Below are 11,565 nucleotides of genomic sequence, written 5' to 3' on the forward strand. Positions count from 1 at the left end.
AGATTTGGGAATGAGCGAAAGAGATCCCCGCTGGCGACGTGGGTGTTGCCGGGGACCGTCCAGCCACCACCTGGCTCCGCAGACGCGTGCGCCTTTCACTGACTGTGCGCTGGCGGGGCTGCTTCACATCCGGCAGGGGCAGCAGCGAGACTGAAGCCAGGTGGCAGCCGTGTAAGTGGTTCTTTTGTCCCAGAGAGAATATAACTCTCTGTAACGCAAATTCTGATTTGAATCTGTTTTAGCAACTGACTGACTCCTTCAATATTTAAGGAGCTAAATAAAATCTCAGGCGCGTGTTCATTTTATATTTGTCATGTTTCTAGCATCTTGAAAATTATACCTTAGCCGACTCTTCCCTAGTCAGCGTGAGGAATCCAGCTGCCCTGGGGGTTGGGGGCCAAGGAGGCATTTTAGAATTATCCACAGTGGTGATGCCAAGAGTTAATACTCTGTTTCTGACACTCAGAATAAGTTTTGAGTGAGATAATGGTCTCCAAAGGCAGGCTTTGTGCGGAGAAAAAGGGACTGTCTGAATTCCTACATCTCCCTCCTTTGCCATTTCAGGAGCCTGGAGGAGCTTGGAGATGCAGAAGGAAATGACAGGACGTCCAGGAGTCAGCCAAGAAAGGAGGGTGCCTAGCTTAACTGCTCTGGGTTGGAGGAGTGGAGACACATCTGTAAATTGGGGGGAACGTCAAAGGCAGCAGAGCATCAACCTTCTTCCCTTCCAGATGGTGGAAGGGGACGGCCTCGCTCTCACCGTCAGCCCCAGGAGTGGCGGGCACAACCAAGTCAGCCCAGTGTGCCCGGTGGCAGAAGGGCCAGGCAGGAGAAGGGAGGGCTGCAGGTAAACGCTCCCAAGCAGCCCTTGGCTCCCATGGGGCTGGTGTTGACAGATTTAGCAAATAAAAACATACACTGTCCAGTTACATTTGAATTTCAGATAAACAAGGAATAATTCTCTAGTGCAACCATGCACGATACAGTTTTTGAGACATGCAGTATATGGGGCATATTTATACTGAAAAAAAGTATTATTTGTTGTTTATCTGGAACTTGAATTTAACCGGCCATCCTGAATTTTACCCGGCAACCCTGCATGTGGCACTGATGGAACCCAGAGGAACCCGGGTGGCCAGCTGGGGAGCGTGCCAAAGGGCGAGGAGGACACTCCGGCGAGGGGAAGTGGCTCTGGGATGGGCCACGCGGCTCGAGAACACAGGCTGACCTCGGGGGGGGGGGGCGGAAGCGCACAGTGAGGCAGCAGTGGGGCCCGGCCAGCCAGAAAGGGCCGCAGGCACTGACCGAAGAGAGAGACCGGAACCCAAGGCATCAGTGCAGACCCGAGCCGCAGATGCCAGCGGGGAAGGAAGACGCAGGCACTGGACCAGTGGCATCTGGAGCGTCATCAATCCAAGGACTGAGGCAACACGAGGGAGCATCCAGAAGTCAACAAACAGATCCTCTGCTTGTCCTCAGCATCAGAGGCCACACAGGCCACCACCTCACCCACGCACCCAGCCGCACCTGAGGGAGGAAGCGGGCCGGGATGGAAGGAAGCCTAAGCATTTTATCCAGATGAGGCTGGCATCTACCTAAAGAGACCACGCTGTGTGCTGGTCCACAGAGTGTCTTGGTTCACCGACTAGAGAGGGCAAAATCATGGGGTCCCCGCAGAAGCGATAAGATCGGGCATAGAGAAATAAAGTGGAGTGTATTTTGGCTACACTTCAGAGTATATGGTAATTTTGTGGTTAAGCCATGCTCATTTTTGTGGGGCATTGTTTTAGCTTTTTTAAGATTGCTCTTTGGAGCGCTTTATATAGTAAGTAATCATTTAACTGCTGTATGTTACAGATATTTTCTGGTCATTATATTGTTGTAATTCAAAGGTTTTATGCCACCACTTATGCTGAAGTTTTAATTTTGATATAATTTATCAAAATCTATCAATTATGCCTTATGCATTTTGTGTCTTGCTTAAGGAAATTCTATCTCAAGATTATTAACAATGTTCCCATATTTTCTCTAATACTTTACTTTTATAGTTACTTGTACATTTGGCTTCTAAGTTACTGTATATAATGTATAGGATGATGTCATGATTTATTTTATAGCTGATAAGGCAAGAACTCTAGAATACACTTCATCATATGCTTTTTTAAAATCTTATTTGTATTTTATGGATTAATTTTGTGAGAACTGAAAAAGAGACGGTCTAAAAACACGGCAAGTCCCTTCACTTACTCAGCTCTCTGCTGGTGACGTTTAATAAGGATTTGTAATTCTTTTCACTTAGATTCTGCATGTTTGTTGTTACATTTATTACTAGGTATTTTTTAGTTTTGTGGCTATGGAATCTCATTCAGTATTACATTTTCTCATTTATTATTGCTAGGGCTTAAGAAATCTTTTGATTTTTCTATGTTGATCTTATATCAGAACACTTTATAGAACTCTCACTGGTTCTAATAACTTAGTTTTCTTTGATTTTCTAAGTTATCGTATAATTTCCAAATGTCTCATTTTTACCTCTCGTATCGTGTTGGCCTCTAGTAATGCTTACTAGTATTGCCGATTGTGCTGTCCTTGTCTTGTTCCCAGCTTTGATGGAGATGCCCCAGCTATTTGGTAGATACTTGTAACAAGCTGTTATGCTGACGTGTCAATAGCTTGTCAGCCCGTAGTATCAGCAGCTACCTGGTGCATCACCCTCCTCCCCAAGTACCCACGCTCCCTGCTCCCACCTGCCTGCTGCTACTTATGAAGTTAGGTGGCAGCCCACTTGGCTGCTTGAGCAAGACCCCATCAGTCACCTGGACAGATGACCCCAAGAACCCTTCCCCCTGCCTCCCCACTCGCAAGCTCGGCGCTCTGCTGGAGCCCCCACGCAGCACCCCTGGGCTGCTCCCACATTGAAAGAACCCTCACCTTCACTTTCAATCCGACTTCATCTCCTTTCTGACTTTCATGCATTCCTCATAATTTCAGGTCCATGTAAGGTAATACATGCAATCTTACAGAGGGGTAGTGGATGTGTTTTATGTCTTTTCTGGAATTTCTAGAGATCTGGTGCAAAATGGGGCATGGTTCGCAGGTGCGCTCAGTCTGGCACCTTTATCCAACCCCCACTTCCCCCACGAAGTCATGTTCACCCCTTCATCAAAGGCTCCCACCACCTCAGGGGAGGACCCTTTCCCCTTGTCAGCATGTCATCCAGAACTTCCGGTGCTGGACATGTTTTCTGATTCCACCAGGGTCTCTGGAATGAGAAGTCTGTCCAAGCCCCCGTGACCCATCATGAAAGCTATTTACAGAAGGGCTGGTTTCTTGCGTTGCAGCGCTTAATAAGCATAAGTCCAGAGATAATGTGGAAAGAAATAGGTAAGATTCCACACTGACAGCCATGACCATAAAGGTCTGTTTTAGAAGCTCAGACAAGCTGGCATTTGAGCTCAACTCGGACCTCACAGAGGGACTCATCACTAGAGCTAAAACTGCCCAAGAAAAATGCCCTCACGGGTCTTCTGTCAATTGACTGCACCACCCGAAGGGCAACAGTACTAGTACTTCTGGTTATTTAGAACCACTTTTGATCTTAAAAATTCATAATTACATATTGCCTGACTTTTGATACACCTTTGCTGGTTTGTAGGTCCTCTGGCTTGGTCTGATCTGCCTACTTGGGGATCACTTACCAGAAATCATTTCAGTCCCACTGGCTTTCCTCTCTAGGGAGCCACGGGAGAGTCAGGCTCAGAAAGAGAAACTCAGACAAGGGAGCTAATAAATTACTTTTACTCACATGCACCAAAAATTGCTGGTCTCAGGTGTTCAGACAAGTGGCTTGGTAGGATTTAAGAGTCCTCCCTAATTTGCTTTAATTAGATTCATTCTTTGCTGACTTTACATTTTCCAACTTGCCAGGGTGAAAGTTTCAGAAACAAAGTAGCTATGGAGGGTCCTGGGTTCCAGGATGGGGATGTTAGCTTTTTGGAAAACTGAGTCATGGCTAGAAAAAGACTTTCAAAGCCCTGAAGCGGTGAGCCTGAAATTCATCCTCAACACAGGAGGGGAAAGACGAGGTTAAGTTCCAACAGACATGACCGAGGCTTTGTGGGGCTTACTCCTGCATCCCTGGATCTGGCTTTACCTCCAAATGCCGTGCGGCAACTATGCACCCTCCACCCACAGAGCCACCAAACAGGGCAAAGCTGGTTCTCACAGACTGTCCCTGCACATTGTCCCGGCTGACAGAAACCCGACGATACGCAGTGGCCCTAGAGCAGGCGTGGGACTTGGGGGATGTCCCACAGCAAGCCACCAGTAACTTACTTACAGCTGGACAAGCAGACCCAGGGTGGACTCATGCTCCAAAGAGCAGTGATTCCAATTTGCCTGATGCTAAAGGATGCAGGATATCAGAGGATCTGGTTTTGATTGATTTATCTTGAGTTGGGATCCCCCAGAAACTGACCCTGACATGAGAATTTGAGTGTAAGTAGTTTATCTGGGAGGTGGCCCCAGGAAGTACCATGACAGGAATGGGGAAGTGAGGCCAGGAAGGGAAGCCACCCGACAGAGAAGGTGGGACGAGTCAGGACACCCTGTGGGCAACTGAGATCAAGCAGGCTGAGCACTCGGAGGCAGCGTACCACTCAGCGCAGAGCTGTCCCACCTTGGGGACGGGGTGAGGACGTGGGGTGCGTCCATCAAATACCATCATGGTTGGTTGAGGGCTGTTCCCAGGGGACGTTCACTTCTGCCTGCCCACCTTGACCAAGCATGCAGGAGAGGGCCCTCTGGTGGACAGCTGGGGGCACCTGCAGTGAGAAGCCCCCAGCATGCACTGAACAGTGGCCCGGAGGGCAGATGGTCAGGGCACTGGCCCACATTGCAGCCCTGCGAGATTTTTGCGCTTTGACAGCTGGGGTTCCCGAGCCCTCTGAGTGATGTGACTACCCTTGTCCTCTCCCCTGGGTGGACACGGCCCGACACTGTTTCTTGGGCCCTGCAGTGGCCTCACTCAGGCCAGGTTCACTCGCTACTGCACGGCCTCCCCAGGCATGCCCTTAGTCACTGGGAGTTTTACAAAGGGTACTGGCATGTGTAAGGGAGGAAAAAGTTTTCCTCGACTCTCTTAGGGTCCCCATCTGGGTCCAAAAATTAAACTGACAAAGACAGATCAACAGGAGCAAAGCATACAAGTATTATGGAATTTTTATACGTGCACAGGAGCCTTCACAAGAGAACGAAGACCTGGGGACGTAAGCAGAGCAGACAGCTTTGATACCTTGTAGTTGAAGAAACAATACATTTGTGAAGAACTGACAAGGCAAAGGGTTTGGGCTCGGGGAGTAAGTGGTAAAGAGGAGAGTGAGGGTAATAAGGTTTGTTTGTGCAGGTTTCTTGGCTCCCAAATTTCCCATCTCTGGTGCTAAAGACGCCTTCCCTCCTCCTGGTACAGGGAGGGCATCTTGCACACGGGAGTCCTATGACCTATTTCAGGGAAGCAGGGAGAGCAGGTGGGCCGGGGTGGCCTTCCTGCTTCAGCCGTCTTCTCTACTCCTCCAGCTCGGGCTAGTCCGTATGCCAAGGGGCCATCTTTGGGGCAGTGTGCCCTGAACCCCATCACGTCAGATAATAAAATCAGTCCCCCAAAAGAAAACCCTGCCCTGAAGACCCGGGAAGCAAGATGGCTGCAGATTTCCAACCACAGCTTTTGTTGGCAGATCATTTAAACAGGGTCCCGTCACTCGTTAAAGTACCAGCACTCGCCCCGCGCTGTCAGCTCCTCGTGGGCTCAGCTTTATGGAGCTGAGTTTTAAATAAAGCCACTCTTTATTCCAAAACTTGCCGTGGCTTACCATTCCCTGAAGAGCAAGATCCAGCCCTCTGAGCCTTCCAGGCCCCCACAGTCCACACCCAGACAGGCTTCCCAGCCCAGACGCCAGTCAGTCCAGCTGCTGAGACAGGGATCAGCTGGGTCACCTGCAGCACGCTCCCCTGGGAGTACCCTCCGTCCCTCTCTCCGCCCAACAACAATCTCTCATCAAAGGGGCAAGTCAAGACTTGCCTCCTCAGTGAAGCCCTCCCAGATCACTCCAGCCAACCTAGCCCGCCCTCTTGAGTCCCAGAGACAGGGCTTATCTGCACCACCCTCGTGAACTTGGGACACGCTTTGTGCTGGAGCCTCCCGTTTTATACAAGCTTTCTTAGCCCTCGGGATGAGGCAGCCCTGGAGGGAGTGAGCACTGTGTCACACTTCCTCCTGCCTCGCCAAGCTCCGAGCAAAGAGCAGGCGGGCACGTGCCCTTCTGTTGACGCTGCTAATGGAAGATGAGGCTCTGCCAGATGCACTGGGCAGAGCCTGTGTCCCACACACACCTGGACTCCCTTGGCCAGGTTAGCGCCAGGACCTAGCAAGCATGGGGTAACTGCCTGCTTGGTGAATTAGTCTGTGAGTCACCTCTGCCCTTGGCACTGATGGAATCTTAAATAAAAGCATTACTTGGACTTCATCCAATCCTTTCAGAGTTTTAGTCATTTTTGTGTTTTGATGTGGACCTCTCCACCTGCTCAAAAGGTTAACCTATGTCCCCAAATCTACCTTACAAAAAAGAATTCTGTGACCTTGATTTTACTTTTCCCTCCATAAAAAATAACCCTTGAAGGGAGAAAACAAATTTAGGTGGCTTTTTTATTTTCTTCTTTGGTACTAAAAGCATGGAAATTTGGTACACTCGGGACCCGGCATCCATGGTTGCCATGGTAGCTTGTCCTTTGAGAGGGTACAGGATCTTCCCACAATGCACTTCTCTGCAGACTCGCAGGGACTGGGCAGATGGAGCACAGAGCAGGCCCCTGTGCTGCTCATCTGTCTCCCCTGAAACTAGCCGAGAGCTCAGCAAACACGGGTAAGCATCATCCCAGATCACAGCTCATGGCCCATTTCATGTCCACAAATCGAGGAGAGTGACTGGGAAAGCAGGTCTGTATGCGACAGTGTGGTGGAAAACGACAGAAATGGACTCCAGCTAGCATCAGTCACACAGGAGGCTCGGCAGTAGGATCCAGGGGGCCCCAAGCAAGAAAGGTCAGGCTGGGAAGGGCTGGAACGGAACCCTGGAGACCCGGGCAGGATTTCTCTCCGCCCCCAGCCCCTGCTTCTCTCTGCGCGTGGCTGCACCCTTCTCTTCCCTTTGAGCCGTCGGACCTTCCCGCCTCCCCGCCACCCTCTGAGACAGACAGCTGGGACTCGGTGCCCCTGCCCCCATTCTCACACTCACATACCCCCAGGGTGATCTGCCGTGCCCTGAGAGGTGGGGTCGTAGTGGGCAAAAATGGCTGATAGAGGTCACCACTGTGGTTGAGGGAGGGCAGTTTAACAAGCTCACTGTGTGCTGTAAACATACCCCCGAAATGCATCTACAGCAGACCTCCTGCAAAGGAACACCCAAGGGGCAGCTTCAGAGCAAGGAGCACCAGGGCACTGGAGCGCACGCCCCAGATCCCCGAGTGCTAGGACATGAACCTCACCACCCGAGCCCGTTTCTAAGAGAATCAGCCCATTGAATTCCGTGGCTCCACTGAGGACACTTGAGGAGACGGGTCTCTCCTGATGGCTTCTACACAGAATCGAACACTGCTGAGTGGTCAGCATGCCTTGTTTTTGTGACAAATGTATTTTCCCCTGGCCTCTGACTGCTGCTGCCGGTGGGGTGGGACCGCCCCAGAGCAGGGCGAAATGGCAAAGGGTGGGCGAGCAGTCTCGGCGAGCCCTCCCCGTCCAGCTGCAGCAGGAGAGGCTTGCGTTCCGTCTCTGTCACCCTGCGTTTCCTGAGTGCTGACACATCCCAGGCCTGGGAGCGCCGTTGGGAGCCTCGTGTGAGCCAGCAAGAGAGACCTTTCAGGGTAGGTGCCCCAGTTCTCCATCGCTGCTTCAGGAAAGCCGTGACCTAAAACAACCGCAAATAACTGTTCTGCTCACAAGTCTGCCGTTTGGGCGCGCCGTGCTGGGGCAGCTCCTCCCTGGAGGCTGGGGTGGGGGTGGGGGGTCCACGCTGATTATGACCCGCTCTCCTCGTTCCCAGGTGGGGCTTCTGTCAGCTGGGAGCTCAGCCAGCGGTGGCCGGTGGCCTTAGATCCTGTCCCCGTGGCCCCTCCCAGGCCACTGGGCCTCCTCGCAGCCTGGCAGCTGGGTTCGGAAGGGCAGCCCCGCAAGAGGCAGGGAGAAGAAACGGCCTGGGCCAGAGAACTGGCAGCACGTCACCTCGGCTGTGCTCTCCTGGTCAGACAGGCACAGAAGCAGAGCAGGGGAAGGGAGCACAGACCCTGCCGCTCAACGGGAGGAGTGTCAAGGCACTGCGGGCCTCGCTTTAAAGGACCCCAGCTACGTGTGGATGTAAGTGTGGGAAATTAGCCTTGGCGGGGTGGAAGGTCAGCCTTGTCCTTCAGACCCTACTCCCCAAGGGCAGATGGGCCTCTTCCCCCGACCCCACCCCACCCCCACCCTGGGGACGGCAGCAGTCGCCCCCCCCCCACCCTCCCTCCAGCCCCTCGCCAGACCCGGGTTGGGAGTGAATGTCTGGACATCCCCCCTGAGGTTTCAGCACCGAGGGAGGGCTGGTGGGGCAGGCGGGGGGGAGGGGGGTTAGAGAGGTGAAAGTTCAAGGAGTCAAGTCAAGGAGGGGAGGGGGAAGAGTTTTCTCAGCCATCCCTGGGGGTGCAGCCCAGCTCGGGGTGCCCCCAAGGGCCCCAGATCCGTCACAGGAGCTGGGACAGACCACAGAGCAGGAACCTCACAGACTCCATACAGCTTGAATCGGGGATCAGAAACGTTTTGAGCTCTGCAGGTCAGGATGGTCTCTGTCACACACTCCTCTTTGTGCCTTTAAAACCCTTTAGAAATGTAAAGCCCACTCTTAGCCTACGTCCCACACAGGACACGCCCACAGCCCCCTCCTCTCCAAAGTGTGGTCCAGGGGCCCAGCAGCTCATCAAAGTGCAGGCCCTCAGGTCTGCTCCAGGCTTCAGTCAGCCCTTGCTTAGGTGACGCCCCAGCTGCCTTCTCCTGTGTCCCCTGCGAGTCGGACAGGCCAACAGGAAGGCCTCTGCTGCGGCCTGGACCGGGCCTCCCTTCCACCACCAGGAGCGCAGACCAGGTCCCCCAAAACCAGCAGGGGAGGGCTCTTCCCCTAAACATGACAAAACTAGAGTCTCCCACTTTTCCACCAAAATATCTATGAAGGCACAGAGAACATGGAAATCACGCCACCATCATCATGGCTTGAGAGCGTGTCTGCAAACTGCTCAGCACCCCTCCCTCAGAGCTGGGGCCCGCTCCCCTGCCCTCCAACCTGGGCTCACCCCAGGGACTCACTTGTTATCCCGCAGAGAGGCAGAGTCCCTGCCAGGCCAGGTGGGAGAAGTCCTGCAGCCCCTCAGGGTCCTCATGGGACGCTCGCTCTGGGGAAGGGGGGAGTGGGGACAGCTGCCAGCTAACAAGCCATCTGCCTGGAGACCACCGAGCTGCAGAGGCCGCCCGGAGGCACCCCGGCCGCCAGCCCAGCTGGGCTCCCACCTAGCGGCCAGGTGAGAAACCATCTTGGACTCCACGCAGAGAAGCCCCCACGTACCTGTGACCCCAGGTGACATCTGGGCTGGGGGGAGGACAGCGGTGGAGGAAGGAGAGGAGTTTCCTTTGTGCTGCAAGCGAGTGTGTGAAGACAATGGCTGCAGAGAGGGAGAGGTGGTCACACGCTGGCAGCCACGTGCCTCGACCTCCAGCTGACAGAAATGGGCCTTCATTTGGAACCGACCTTGGTAAGAGTTACCTAACTGCAAAGCCAACTCACCAGGCTGTGGTGAGCTGAGCACAGCGTTCATGGCAGGGCTGAGTGAGGACTGTGGCGGCTGGTGCTCAGAAGACCCCATCTCCCCAGTGGCTTTCGGGGAGGGTGGAAGACAGCTGCCGTGGCCACGCAGGGCCCTCAGGTGCTGGGACCTGGGAGGGAGGCCGAGCCTCTGCACTGAGGGGACAGGCTGAGGCGCTGGCAGCATCGGCCACACCAGGGACGATGGTTTTAGGAACTGACACTGTTAATCCAGGAGCAGAGAAGACACAGAGGCATGATCTGCAGTCAGGAAATTCCAACTGGAGCTTTACGTGCTAAACGCCATTTGCTGGACAGGCCGCTTCATTTCTCTGAGCCTCAGTTTCTGCAGCTGGAAAGTGTGGGTTAAAAATAACCATCTCAAGGGGACAGTCTGAGGAGTAACAGGATGTTTGGCCAGTCTCAAAGTATCTTCCACAAGATGCTTATGAACTACAAGGGGCAAAGTAGCCACTTCGTAGGGGAGAAGCCTGGCAGACACCCCCTTAGCTGAGTGACCCATATTATCACCCGCTCCTCCCACAATGAGACAGATCGGAGTCTGGTGCTTCCCGGCAGCGCGCGCCTCTGTGAACTCCTGCCCACAGCGCACAACCTGAATCACATCGTGGGGAGACATCAGAGAAACTCCAAACGAGGAACAGGCTACAACAGAACCGGCCTGCACTCTTCAAAAACGTCAAGGTGATGAAAGACAAAACGCTCCTGACTGTGGGAGATTTAAAAGACCTGACAACTGACTGCAGTGTTGGAGCCAGGGTTTTTTTTTTCCCTGCTGTAAAGGACTGAAATCCAAATGATGCCTATATGCAGGGCAGTATTCTATAAACGCTTAATTTCCTGATTTTTGTAACTGGGTAGTGGTCCTCTAAGAGGATTTTTGTTTTGGAGAAATATACTCTGAAGACTAAAGGGGTAAAGAATAAAGGAGCAGAGGGAGAGCATGTCTGTGACTTATTCTCAGTCGGGAAAAATATTCTTACATGTTTTCTGTAGATCTGAAATTGCTTCCAAAGTTTTAAGTTAAAAAGAAAACAAGCACCACCTCATAGCATTGCTGTCATTACTTTAAAAGGTGAAGCTGTCTCAAGGCCTCCGTCTCCGGCGTGTCCCCACCCCAGACTCCTGCATCCCTTCCTCCTGCCACTCTCCTCCCCCAGCTCTCCCAGGACCTCTTCACCCTCTCCAGCCAGCTGCTCTGCCTCCGTGTCCCTCCCACGCTCCATCTCCACCATGGCCCAAAAGATGTTTCTAAAAGGCAAATCTGACCTTATTTAAAACCCTTCCATGCCTCCCCCTGGCTTACAGGACAAATTCCAGATGAATGAGAACGAGACCCTCTGTGACCGGCTGCAGCCCATCCCTCCACTCCCTGCCCTTTCTCGAGCCCAGGCTTCTACAGCGTGAGGTGACCAGATGACTGGATGACCAGATGGCCAGATGAACAGACACTGCACCCTCCTCTGGACTCGCCATACTGTTCCCGCTTCCTCCTTTGGCCGTGCTATCTATTCTTTCTCTTTTCACCAAGACCCCCCTTTAACATCACCTCCTTAGTCTTCCTGACCCACCAGCCCAGGCCCCAGACAAATCCAGTCATGCCTTCTCCCTCCACAAACACACCTGGTGCAGGTAGGAATCTCAAGCCCCAACGCTGACAAGTGTTAGA

The 11,565-nt window shown here is 52.9% G+C and overlaps 1 long non-coding RNA gene across 1 annotated transcript; it reads left to right on the forward strand.

The window, feature by feature from the left end:
- Positions 1 to 7,810: 7,810 nt before the first annotated feature.
- Positions 7,811 to 10,840, forward strand: LOC116657912. Its single transcript, XR_004313083.1, has 2 exons — positions 7,811 to 7,914; positions 8,094 to 10,840. It is a non-coding gene; the product is annotated as an uncharacterized LOC116657912 (long non-coding RNA).
- Positions 10,841 to 11,565: the final 725 nt, after the last annotated feature.

This window comes from Camelus ferus, chromosome 19, assembly GCF_009834535.1.
Source record: "Camelus ferus isolate YT-003-E chromosome 19, BCGSAC_Cfer_1.0, whole genome shotgun sequence".
Taxonomy (NCBI): Eukaryota; Metazoa; Chordata; class Mammalia; order Artiodactyla; family Camelidae; genus Camelus; species Camelus ferus.